The sequence below is a fragment of the Canis lupus genome, chromosome 12 (genome assembly GCF_011100685.1).
Source record: "Canis lupus familiaris isolate Mischka breed German Shepherd chromosome 12, alternate assembly UU_Cfam_GSD_1.0, whole genome shotgun sequence".
NCBI classification, from domain to species: Eukaryota; Metazoa; Chordata; class Mammalia; order Carnivora; family Canidae; genus Canis; species Canis lupus.
Window position 1 is genome coordinate 9,920,522 of NC_049233.1, and position 13,638 is coordinate 9,934,159.

At 42.0% G+C, this 13,638-nt stretch overlaps 1 long non-coding RNA gene across 1 annotated transcript; it reads right to left on the reverse strand.

Moving 5' to 3' along the window:
* Window positions 1-4,370: 4,370 nt before the first annotated feature.
* On the reverse strand, window positions 4,371-13,088 carry LOC111098254. Its single transcript, XR_005367377.1, has 3 exons — window positions 12,876-13,088; window positions 12,520-12,783; window positions 4,371-4,935 (listed from the first exon to the last, which is right to left on the reverse strand). It is a non-coding gene; the product is annotated as an uncharacterized LOC111098254 (long non-coding RNA).
* Between the last annotated feature and the right edge of the window lie 550 nt (window positions 13,089-13,638).

The following is a 13,638-nucleotide window of genomic DNA, read 5'->3' on the forward strand; positions in this document are numbered from 1 at the left end:
AATCACAGAGCCAGCTATCTGTCTGGCTCATAATGCTTACCTTTTAAGACATCTCAGGCCCAACATGGCCAAAACGAGGCTCTTAATCCTCTATCCTGCTACATCCTTCGGATCTTAGCTTAGACATCACTTCCCCAGAATTGTGTATGTATTGTAAATACCATCTTTTATAGGTATCAAAGAGGGATTCTTTTAGATATGTACCAAAGAGTGGCAGGCCTTCTTTTGTCTGTAAATAATCCATTAACATTTGCCTATATTGCTGGATTTTAAGTCCTAATGGATGTAGATCAGCCCTATTTGCTCACCACTGTCTCCTGAGTGCCTGGTACTATGCCTAGTACATATTAGGTCCTCAGTAAATATTTGCTAAGGGAAGGCATGCCCCCCCCCCACCCGCCTCATCTATCTCTGCATACCATTAGCACATGACATAGAGTGCTACGGACTACCAGGGGGCAAAAGCTTAAGTACTTTCTTTATGTCAGGTTCTGACCTAAGCGATTTTCTCACATTACCTCGTGTAATTCTTGGAAAATCTTGGGAGGTAGGTTTTACTGCTGTTTCCATTTTATAGAGAGAAAAATCACTTCTCTGAGAATACGCACACATCCTGTAGGAGGCAGAGCTCTAGCCAGTCCCTCCTTTACCTGCAATCAGGAGAGTCTAATCTGGAGTGTGCTAATCAGGAGAGTCCCTGGGGGGTTGTAAGGAGACCTGGGTTTGAGTCTCAGCTTTGGGATTTCAGCAAGCCTGTTGGTTTCTCCAAGCCTCAATCCCCTCACCCTTGTCATCCTACCTTTACAAGCAGGTGTGAGACACTGCATGTAAAAGTCCTTTACACTGCATAAAGACCAACTTAACAAATGGGGAGATTTTGTGTTACAGACGTGTGCTTTGGCTAACAAAGGAGTTTTTTGGCCAAAGGTATACAGTGTGTCTACAATACTGAGCCACTGCCTCCTCCCTCTCACCTGACCTATGTCTTCGAGACCCTGCCTAATGATGGTGTCTGGTCCCCAAGACTCTGAAAGGAGTTAACAGGAAACATCAGACCAATGAACCAGACCCAGTATGTCCTATATCCTCTAGTTTCTGAGCTGCCTGATTATCCCAAGAAACCAGGGTTAACAACTAGTAATAGATAATAATTCTGCCTCTCTCCTGAGTTGCACTTACCAGTTTGCAAAGCACTCTTATTCATTCTACATTTATTCAACAAATATATGTGAGGCTCTATTACATACCAGGCACTGTGGTCTACACTGTAGGCAAGGTGTTATATCAGGCAGTCAAGATCCCTGCCCAAAGCTTCTAGGCTTGACAAGGAAATGTGTTTGGAGCCAACATCTCTATAGTAATTTACCATGAACCAGTTGCTTTATATAGAGTAATTCATTTATTCTTCACAGTAATTCTATAAGTTCTGCTATTATCCTCATTTCACAGATAAAGAAACCTGCTCTACAGAGGTTAAGTATCTTATTCAAGGTCAGTGGGGGAGTCAGCTGTCGGAATCACAGCAACATTTTGCTAGTGATAGCATTTTTGTATTCACATTTTGGGAAGCTAAGATCTTCACCAGGAGATTCCCAAGACCAAGACCCCAGGGCTGGAACTTCCCACCAAATGGCCCTGAGCCTTTCTTTCCATTCCAAAAACCAAAGATACCTCTTCATAGGAGAAGAAACCAACACACTGGCTGCTCTGGTCCAAGAATGCCAGGACTGTGCTAGAAGGATTTATAGATCCTAAGGCAACTTGCATCTCCTATTGGAACTTTTCCTCATCAAAGCAATGGAAATCAATGCAGTAAATACAGCTATAATGAACTGACCTGCTCACAATCCCTGCCTCTTCCTAAGGAAAAGGAATCATGAGAGACATATATTGGTTCCAGCTCTATCACGTCCTTCCCCCGTGCCTGATCCTCCCTCTGGGAATCCTCCTTGTTCCTGTCAACAGCATTTGAGCTGATAGGGGTTTTTATTGGATGCTCTTTGTCACTGTGACTGTAAGGATTCAGTGCAGCTAAGATTTAAGAGGTAGAAGGAGTTTAACTTCTTCCAAGCATCAGCCATGGCTACCCTGCCTTCTAACAGACTGTTCACGGACCTTCAGGCCAGAAGGGAGCTAGAGAATATCAGGTGATCATCTCATTTCACAAATGTGGAATAGGTGCAGAGAGGCGAGAACCACACAGCGTAGGTTCAGCACACCTCTCCAGTATTGGTGCATCCCACTTTCTAGATCTAGAAGAATCTCTTCCACAAAAAGGTGGTGACTCCTGGGAAGCAGTGCTGCCCTTCCCTTAGCTTTGGCATCAGACTGCCTGAGATTGAATATCTGATCCTGTGTAAGACCTTGAGAAAGTTGACTGACCTCTCAGTGACTCAGTTTTCTCATGTATGAAATAGAGATGATAATAAAAGTATCTGCTCCATTGAGTTATTGAAAGCTTTAGTAATCAGAAAAAAACTATTAAAATTGTATAAAAAGTGCTCAATAAATGTTAGCGATGGGCATTATCTCAAAAAATAGTGTCCCTGGGGATAGTTGCTGTTTCTGGAGGAGCTGAGCTTCCCTGGCTCACAACTTTGAGCCAGGACATGAACTCTTGCTGCCCTGAGAACCAGCCTGTGTAAGACAGGGATGGCTTCTCCTTTTTCACAGATGGCAGTTGTGTTCCCTGGACAAATGATGAGATTAAAAGTTCTGGAAGGCAGGAGACAGCCCTGTACATCTTTGTATTATCTGACAGTACTGAGCACAAATAGTGACCTTGCCCCTGGATCTTCCAGCTGGACCCAACCACTAATATCCTGTGCATGCCAGCTCAAGAAAGCCAGCCTCCGTACCAGGTGGGGTTCTAAGGAATTGTTCTACCTGAGTCTCACAAGTTTTTGCTCAAGTTTCAGTTTTGACTATTTTCTGCCTCTGAATGTCCCAGATCTGGTATTCTTTCCAAGTGTTCTTGTCTGCTTTCTCACTTTTTCCCATATATTTACAGGCCTTTCCATCCCAAGTGTATATCATTGACTCAGGGGAGAACTTCTGGTTCCAGTTTTCAATCCCATGGAATCTCTCCTATCCTGTTCCCCTCACCCTGAGAGAGAGAGAGAGAGAGATACACACACACACACACACACACACACACACACACACACACGCATACATGTACACATTCCAACCCCTTCTACTTCTGTCTACCTGGAGGTAGACATTGGTAGTTGTTATTTCCATACATTCTCCCCTTTGGCCTCTTTGCTTAATTTCAAGAATTGGAAATGCTTATATTCACTTTTCCAACATTTCTGTGGTTAGGGGTGACTGTGTAATCCAATCTTGGTTACAGAGGTTGGAAGGATGACTCTTAGAAGAGATTCCTTCTTAATAGAACTGAGGAATCTGTGAAAAGAGTCCCCCTTCCTTCTTGCCTTGGGTACAATTATGAGAACCTGATGCTTGGACCTGTAGCCACCAACTTGCATGAGGAAAAGAACAGGACAACTGCAGAGATACTGACCACAGAACTACCAACACTGAGCTACTAAATGAACCAGACCTAGAGTCACCAGCCTCTGGATTTCTTATTATAAGAAACAAATAAGTTTCCATATTTCTTAAGCCACCTTGAGTAAAGAGTTCTGTTGCAGAACCTGCAAACAAAGGCATTCCAAAGCTTTATCAGGTAAACATCAGTCTGCCTACTGCAAACTCCATCAATGTGTGGATTGAACTTTGCGGATAAACTGAAGAACAAATTCTCTAACATAGCCTAGTAGGAGTCTGCATAAAATTCAAGAAACCCAGAATGTGGGAGGAAATTTAAATGTCACCCATGTCTGACATATAAGACAATGGAATAAAATTGTGGGTTCAGAAATAAACCCCCACATATACAGTCAATCAATTTTCAACAAGGGTTCTGAGACAATTCAATGAGGGAAACAATATTTTTTTACTAAATGAGGCTGGGATAACTGTTTATCCACATGCAACGTATGAATTTGGAATCCTACCTCACACCATATGCAAAAATTCACTCAGATGTATCAAACATCTAAATGTAAGAGCTAAATGTACTAAACTCTTAGAAAAAAACATAATCACAAATCTTCATGATGTTGGATTAGGCAATGGTTTCTTATATGACACCAAAAAATAAAAAGAAAAAATATGTAAATTGGACATCATCAAAATTAAAACCTTTTTGTACCATAAAGAAAATTAAAAGATAGCCCACAGAAAGGGAGAAAATTTTTGCAAATCACATATCTGATGAGATTTATACCTAAGAAATAAATCAAGAACTCTTATAATGCGATAATAAAAAGACAAAGAACTCAGCTAAAAATTGGGCAAAGAATCTGAGTAGACATTTATTCAAAAAAAGATGTATGAGTCAATTCAGTTCATTTTTTTCCTCTACTAGTGGGCTGAAATCCCCTTCTCAGCATGGTTTCCATGGTGGGGGAAGATGGCATGAATACATGTGGTAGCCCGGGGAGCATGGAGAATTAGAGGGGCATTTAAATCACATAAAGCCTTAAATATCAATAACAAAAATGAAAGTGCCATAGACTTTCTAACAAAGAGACAAATAACAAAGGGAGAAAGTTCTGTCTTATAGGCTATTTACAAAGAAATATAAAACAAAACAATGGAACTTTGTTTTTCATCCATAAAACTAGCAATTAGTTTAAATACAATATTCGATGCTGGCAAAGGTGTGGTAAAATAGGCATAAATACATGCTTCTTTTTGGAATAAAAGCTGGTACATCTGTGGAATGTGGTTGAACAACAGGTTCTTTCATGCAGCCATTCCACCCTTATGCTTTGAACACAGAAGTTCAGACAGGTGTTTATGGTATAAAAGATGTTCATCAAAAGTGTTTTTGTATAAGTCCCAAATGCAAACAACTCCAAGGTCCTGCAAGAGAGGAATGGTTACAATGGTTATAATATCCACTTGTTAGAATCCATTTCAAAATAGTTGAATGGCATGGGGAAATGCTCACAGTATAATGTCACACTTAAAAGTCAGGCTCAAACATCAAGATGTGGTAATTTTTTAATTATATAAAGTCTTCACCAATCCATAGAAATACGACTGGAAAGAAATACCACAAAGTGCTGACAGTAGCAGTTCCTGGACAGTGGAGCAGCCAATAATGTATATTTACTTCTTTATTTTTTCTGAATTTTCTAAATTTCCTCAAATGATCATGTATTGTCTTTTTTTAAAGGAAAAAAAAAGAAGCAATATTAGGAAAGAAGGAAGGAGGGAAGAGAGGGAAGGAGGGAGGGAGGAAGGAAGGAGTCAAGAATCTTAATTACTTGGACCCCTTTTATTACCAGGTGAGTCTTCAGAGGCCTCATTGGTAAAACTAGGACAATTGTACTTAAACTGTCTCACAGAATTACTATGAAGATACAATAAGAAAATGTATGTAACATGCTTTGTAAATTGTAAACCACTTTACAAATGTTAGCTGCTGTTAACATTATAACACAAAATTAACTCTAACAATCAGAGAGAAAAGAAAAGAAACCCATAATAAGATACCTCAATCTTTGAGTAGGAACCAGGAAAATACAAGAATGAGCTAAGTATAGAAAGAAGGAAAAAGTTCCCAGGAATCCTGAAGAATGATCACTAGCATCTCCCAGGAAGTCCAGGAAAAATGTTTAAGAAGCAAAAACAAACAAACAAAAGCCTTACAAGGCAACCAATTGTTCATAGCATTGCTACTGGCCACAAAAGATGTCCTGCCCTTGCTTAAAAAAAAAAAATCTGAAAACTGAGAAATTTTCATTCAAATCAAGGGAATGAGGAAACTCACTCATTGTGACAGGCAGATGAAAATCAGAATTAACTAAGGTCAAAATGTATTGGAAAAGTGTCTTGCAGGATCTGACTTGGCTCCAAAAGTAAAAATAAGCACCCCAAGGGAGAAAACTGATGAGTGGGAGAAGGTTCTTAATTATCATGAGGCCAAGACTGGAATTAGAAATGACAAGGACCCAGCAAAAGGACTCGAATTCTTTACCTTTCAAAGGAAGCAGCTCGTGGCCTGCCATTGCTGGCCGTTTCCTCAGGTTTGAAATTCTCTCCTGTTCTAGTTTCTCAGGCCTTCACGTGTCCTGCTTGCCTGCAATTACTTCTCCAACTTCCTCTCCCATTCCCAACTTTCCAGGATCCTTTGTTTCTCCCTGCTCTTTCCTATCCCCACTTTCTCACTGTTCCCAGCTAACACCTACAAGTTTTCCTTCCCAGTAGGATCCTTTTCTCAACTCCCACACTATCTTCCCTTAGAAGCCTTGTTGCCACTCCACGCTAAGGTTGCTTAAAGCCAAATGCATCTTCATAAAAATGAACTAAACAAAAACTGGTTCAATGGATTCGCATCTGTTACTCCCAATAATAGTTCCCACTAGAAATACTGACATCCTCTTGTGCTTCTTCCTCTCTTCCCAAACCAAACTTATCATGTCCCAAATATCACTAACACAGCCTGTCACATTTTTCTTATATCAGGGACATTCCCTGTCTCTGCCCAGTCCAGATCTTTACAAGCTACTGCAGCAGCCTCCTGACTGGACTGCTCTTTGTTGGATCTCCTCTCCCCAGTCTCTTCTAAGTGCCACTGTTAGAGAAAGCTTCCTAAGACACCTTTTCCTGACTTGGATTCTCCCAACCAAGGCTCTCAATAATTACTCTGTGCCAACTGGATAAAGAACAAATGCTTTGCCTGGCATTCAGAGCTGTTGAGCTCTAGCTAAAGACTGGATGAATAGCTTGATCAAGTCCAGTTGAAGGGATGGGTCAAGGATGGTGGCCAAGATGAGATTTCCAGCATGAAGCTAGGGTTACCAGTTGTCAAGAGCTCAGTGAGTGTGGACAGGGTTGTTAATGGTCCAAAAAAAGTCAGATCTCGAGAGGGAATATAATTGCCAACATCTGAGCACAAAGGACAACATCCCAAAGTGGATCAAGGCAATGGAACCATTCCAGAGATGCAAAGGAGTACAAAGATAAGAAGTAGAAGGGTGAGCTCCAGAAACAAGGACCAGGTGGGCAGTAGCTGGAATGGGGGCCAGAGAGACTCTTCAACACAATTGGGTCAGAAATGTGCTTGCTCAGAGCCAATGAGGAAGATGTTGGGAAACATGGTATATCTGACATCAACTTTGTGGGCAACTTGCTTCACACGCTTACTCTTTTCCATCCATGTAAGACAAGCTACAGCTTCTGACAAAGGCAAACATGCAACTTCTGGAAAATTGACCAAAATCAGTCCTTTGGGTTCACTTCTACTCTACATGAGCCCACACTCTATGCTCACTTCCCTTCAAGATAATTGTGTCCCCATCTCCAGTCCTTTCCATTATGTCCCTGACCTAGAATGTCCTTGACCCAACAATGTCTAATTCTCATCCAGCCTTCCTGACACAACTTAAGTTCCATGGCTATCCCAGTTCATGAGCAATGTTCTTCCTTCTGAACTCCATGTAAAACAAGAAGCCAGGGAAATAACTGATTTGCTGGATCTGAATCTGTGCTACTCCTCTGGCATTGAAACTTCCTTAGGCTGTCAGTGACATTGGCATTTTTATGGCTTCCCTTCCAAGACGGATGCTGTTGGCTAGCTAAACAAACCCAACCTTGCCTATGTCTTCCAAAGAGTCTGGAAAGCCTTAACCCTCCTGTTCCCAGCCTTGGGTGGCCATGTGACACAGTTGTAGCCAATGATAGATGAGCTTAAGTCTTGTATGGCTAGTTGGGAGGGGTGACAGGGATGGAGTAGGGGGTGCTCCTAGAAAGAATTTTTCCCAATAAAAGAGACAGAAACAGTGGGTGTCCTACCCTTCCTTTTTGTTCCAGCCTAAAATATTGGCATGATGTTTGAGGCTGCAGCAGTTGTTTTGTGACCATGAGGTAAACAGCACAAAGATGAGAAGCCACTTCTGAAAATGGATCTATGGGGCCCCGTCTCTAAGGATGTTGTTGAGCAGCTAAACCAACATCAACATTCACTTGCTTTCAAAATGCTTATTATAAAAAATAAATAAAACTCGTTTATTTAATCCACTTTTAGCTAATTTTTCTGTTACTTACAGCTGAAAGAATTGCTAACTCAATCATCTTCCTTCCCAGACTGTGAGCTATTTGGTGGCAGGGACGTTATCTTTTATATCTTTGCTTCTTCTAGCATCTAACATAGGGCCTAGCCCATAACCAACCTTGATAACCATCTGCCAGCAGATGGGGAAGGGTCAAGAGGGAGTTTTCTACCTCTCAAAGTGTGTTTTTAAGCAGGCAAGACATGGGTTATAGATGAAATAGTGGTAAATAAATGAGACAGTCTAGACCTAATTGAAAAATTAGACGTAAATAAATCCTGCTGACCAGATGGCATCCACCCAACAGCTCTAAAGGGCGAAATTGCAGAAATGTTGGCCAAAATGTATGACTTATTATAAAAGCTTACAGAGGAGCCTAAGAACTGAAGAGCAATGGGTTTGGCTTTTATTCCAAACATGTTGATAGAATCTGTAAGAGAGATCACAGGACACCTGAAGAATATGAACTTGGTGGAAAGATAGCATGGATCTTCCTGAAGGAGACTCAGAAAAGACTAATCTAAAAATTCTCTTTTAAAGGGAAGCAAATAGAGAACCATTATGGAAAGAGAGGGAAGAAACCACTAGATAGCACATCTTTAGAATTTCAAAAGCTTTGTGGTGTGGTTTTGTAAAGCACAGGCTCGTAAACATTCATCTGCTCTGGGACTAGTGAGGCTGTGGTTTCAAATCCAGAAACAGAGAAATAGGATTTAAAAAACAAATGTTTTAATAGAGACTTCTAATGGCAAGCTCCCCTGAAAATCATAATAAGATAGATAGGAAGTGAATAGTTTGAGAACTATCTGGAAGGGGGAATGTTCACAACAGCAACTCTTCATCTACTTGTGACTACAACACAAAGCTCAAAAAATGGGGATAAGGCTGCCAGATAAAACACAAAACTGCTAACTAAATTTTAATTTGAGAGAGACCATTAAAAAATTGTAGCACACGTATATCCCAAACAAGACCAAGGGGCATACTTATACTATGAAATTATTCATTGATTCTCTAAAACACAGCTGTACTGGGCATTCCAGGCTTGGGGGTTTCATGTTTTCCTTTGCTTGCTTTCTTGGTTTTGTTCTTTTATTTTTTGCTAAATCTGGTAAGCTTAGACAAGAAGAAATGGAGAGAAACTGGAAGAGCTACATGAGTAGACCTGGAGTTCATAGAATTGGGGCAGACAAGGATGTTGGCCAAGGCTCTAGAAGAGGAGTAATCTCAGCTAAACCTAAAAGACAATGGGCCCTGAGTCCTTAGGACCTTGGAAGGAGCAGAAGAAAAGGAAAACAATGATTAAATGACACAATCAGTATAGCCTAGTGGTTAAAAATACACACTCGGGGGGTGCCTGTAGTGGCTCAGTTGGTTAAGTGTCCAACTCTCGATTTTGGCTCAGGTCATGATCTCAGCAGCGTGAGATCAAGCCCTGCATCAGGCTCTATGCTGAACATGGAGCCTGCTTGAGATTCTTCCTTTCCTTCTCCCTCTGCCCCTCCCCTCCTCCGGCTCACTCTCTTTCTCTCTTTTAAAAAAATATACACTCTGGAACTAGACTGTCTAGGTTCAAACCCTTGCTCTGGCATCTATTGGCTGGGTTTTTTGGAGGAGTGTTGCTTAACAACTCTGTGCTTTAGTTTTCTCATCTCCACATAACATTATAGAAGTATCCACTTTATAAGCTATTGAGGATTAAATGGCACACTTGTAAAGTGCCTAGAACAGTGCCTGGCACATGAGAATGTCAGTTATCATCATATGCAGAGGTAAGCCAGGATAGGTCAGCACCCTGGCATCAACTTCTATCTAGTGGCTTCCAAGTCCAGGAGGAATGACTAAGTATGCCACTTACTTCTATGTTAGTCAGTGCTATGTTGAATAGCCACACAGCACACCTGAGGGCTGATTGGCTGGGGGTTGCAGGAACGCAGAGTGAGCTATCTTGAAGGACGCCATCCTCCCCAACGGTCACACTTTATAATCCCCAGCATCCCAGCTCCCCTCTCTCTGCCTCTGCCAGAAGCAGTAAGAGTCTTCCTTCTTAACATCTACCATCACCTCTGCAGCTGCAAGGCCAGCAGACCATAACTTGGGGTGAGATCAAACAGGCCTCCAGAGTCAGCAGCTTCTGTGATGCACTCTGCTGGGGCTACACCAATCAACACTGGCCTGCCTTTCCTCCCCTGGTATGGACCATGCTTTGATCTTCCTCTTTTTCGGCTCTGGAGCTCTTAACTTGCTGCTGAGCACAGGGAAGCATATTCTTTGTCCCCTCTAGACACCACCTGGCCTCCAGATCTTCCTGGCTTGTCCCTGGACAATTACAAGGTCATTTCCTTCTGTGTGCTTATCTCTGTTCTTGGCTCCCTAATTCTCCCTCCCCTGCCCGCTGGACTCATCTAGAGTGAGCTCAGTCCTCCCTTAAGTGAGGACACAGAGAAAGAAGCAATCAGTTACTGCCCTGAGGTCAAAAGGGAGCTTAGTACAGGTACTATATACACCCCATCTCCCTTTCTCTTCCTCCCAAGATCTTCCCTTCCACTCTCCAGAGATGAATACAGGCATGATGGCCTGTAGGTCCCATAGGTAAAGTTTAAAAATAGACATGACTTAGAAATTCTGTGTAGGTCAGCTACTGGATAAGTAGGGGCTATGGCCTAGGGTGACTTCAAGAGCTTCACACAAGTCCACAGGCAGCAGAGTGAGCAGCTAAGTGTATGACTCCAGGAGCATCTAGGAGAAAAGTCCAATTTTAAAGGCAGGAAGACGAGAAGTTAGAATCCTCATACACTGCTGGTGGAAACGAAAATGATACGGCTGCAGTGAAAAACCATTTGGTGATTCCTTAATAAGTTAAATATACAATTACCATATGGCTTAGCAATTCCATAGTCAGGTACACACCCAAAGGAATTAAAAACAAGCTTTCAAACAAAAACCTCTATGTGAATGATTATAGCAGCATTATTCACAATAACCCAAACATAGAAATCACCCAAATATCATCAACTGATGAATGGTTAAACAAAATGTGGTCTATCCATACAATGGCGCATTATTCTACCTCAGACAGATGAAGTTCTGATGACTGCTACAATATGGATGGACCTTGAAAACATTATGCTAAATGAAAGAAACCAGACACAAAAGGCTACATATTATATGATTCCATGTATATCCATTTAAATGTCCAGAATAGACAAAGCTATAGAAAGAGAAAGGAGATTAGTCATTTCCAGGGGTTGCGGGGATGAGGAGATGGTGGGTAACAATGAAGAGGTATGAGGTTTCCTTTTGGGGTAAGGCAAAGGTTCTAAAATGGATTGTGGTATTAATGCACGACTCTATGAATATACTGAAAGATGTTGATTGTACACTTTAAAAGGTAAATTTCATGTTACATGAACTATATCTCAATAAAGCTGTTTTTTTTTTAAGTTGGCAGATAATCCAAAATATACTTCAATTCTATGAGACCAAGAGAAAAAATCAAAATCTCATTTACCAAGGAAGGGATAAATTCTTTTTTTTTTTTTTTTTTTTTTTGAAGGAATAAATTCTATGGCATTCTAATCGTGGTGGTGTGGAAAGCCCATAACAGACCATCATTCGTTTCCATTATTGGTTTATTTTCCTCTTTCTGCCCCTTGGTGCTACCTCTGCACCTCACACATATCTCTGCTTCTTCTTTAATAGGATCAGATTATAATTGTTGGCCAACCTGTCTGCTCCCCTACTGCACCATGGAATCTCAGAGAACTGAGACCATTCCCTGTTGGTCTCCTCCAGCGCCTGGCACCTGGTTGGTGCTCAATAAAGAAATATTGAATTGATAGAAATCTTATAAATCTCTTTTATCTAAAGATCTGACACTCTCACAAGAAACTCCTAAAACTAATTGCCTTGGGGAAAGGAACAGGGTGGTGGAAGAGAGGAAACAGGAGACACTTTCTGTATATCCTTCAGTACCTTTTGACTTTTATGCATGCCAACACATCATCTGTTCCAAAAAGAAATTAATTTAACTTTTTAAATTGCTTAAAATCTGACACCTATAAGCAAAGACACAAAATCCATGCATTTGACAAAAGAGAGAAGAATAGAATATGACCATGGTCTTCAGAGAGTAGACTCCAGTAGCAAACCTCTTAGTGAGATATTCAGGGAGATAGAATGCAAAACCCCTGGGAGAGAATAGCGGTGACATTTATGGCTCCCTTCCTATACCTCCAAGAAGACAATCTTATCTCTCCATTTATTCTTAGTAATGACGTCAAGTCTCCCTGAGCACACCTCAGCAATCAGACCAATCCTGGAGTCAGTCCTGGAGTCACTCTGATTCATCAGGATCCTGTTACATTCACATCCTCACCGACACACCTACCTGTCCGCTAGCAGGCCCATCAGAGCTGCAGTGGCCATAAACCAAGAGAGAATCACTGAACATCTCATCCGATGACCGGTACAGAGTGTGAGGACTGGCCGCAAACACCCAAGGCAAGACATGTCTGAAAGGCTGCAACAAACACAAACTTGCCCTCCATGCCCTCAGGCCTCTCCTTGTAGGTTTTGCTCCTCTCCTGGACCCCCTCCCAGGTAAAGTTTCTGGACGCACACGCTGCAGCCTCTTGGGCTTGGGCAGTGACCCCTGTGGCAGTGAAAAGACAGACAGCACTGAGACTCAAACGTCCCCAAGGGACACCAGTCCTCACAGTGAGCCAGCATTCAGTAAAAGCATACTTTGAAATGATCTGTTGATGTCCCAGTCTCCCCATTATTCCTGCAAGTGCCCTGGAGGCGAGTCTGTGTCTGCCAACCATCTACGACCAGCCCCCAGCACAGACCTGGCACATGGCAGCCTCCCAGGATTTGTCCCTTAGCTGACACTGAGTGAGCGAGTACTAACCGGTGCCAAGCACTGCTCTGATTTATTTCATCCTGATATCAGCCTTACGAGGCAAGTGCTATTATTCCCATTTTATAAATGAGTCACCAAGAGCTTAAAGTAACTTGCCCAAGAGCCCACAACTACTAAATGACGGAATTAGGACTCAGCCCCATAGGCTCCAGGCTCCATTAGCTTAACCAAAAATGCTATGCCATGATTCATACCAGAGACATGACACCAAGAGAGAGGAGAGAAAGAGAGAGAGAAGAGGTGGGTGGAGTAGAAGGAAAAACGGGGAAGAGAAAGAATAGAAAGAAAGGAGGAGAAACCGGGAAAGAGGGCAGAAGGACAGGGAGGTCATCAGGTCCTCGGCACAAGTTCTCCACGTTGAGAGGCAGCAGCTCTATTTGGACAGAGCCTGAGAGGTCAGGGACTGACCCAGGCTTTGCAAACTCTCAAGAGCCTGATGAACAAGCCAGAATATTAGCTCATTAGTTCCAGAAAGAACTGTAACTTCCGAGAAAACCAGAACCTCATGTCCATTGGTTGGAGGCCAACATCCATGGGAAATGAATGATTCTCATCAGAATACTGCATAGTAAGCAAGGACCCTGC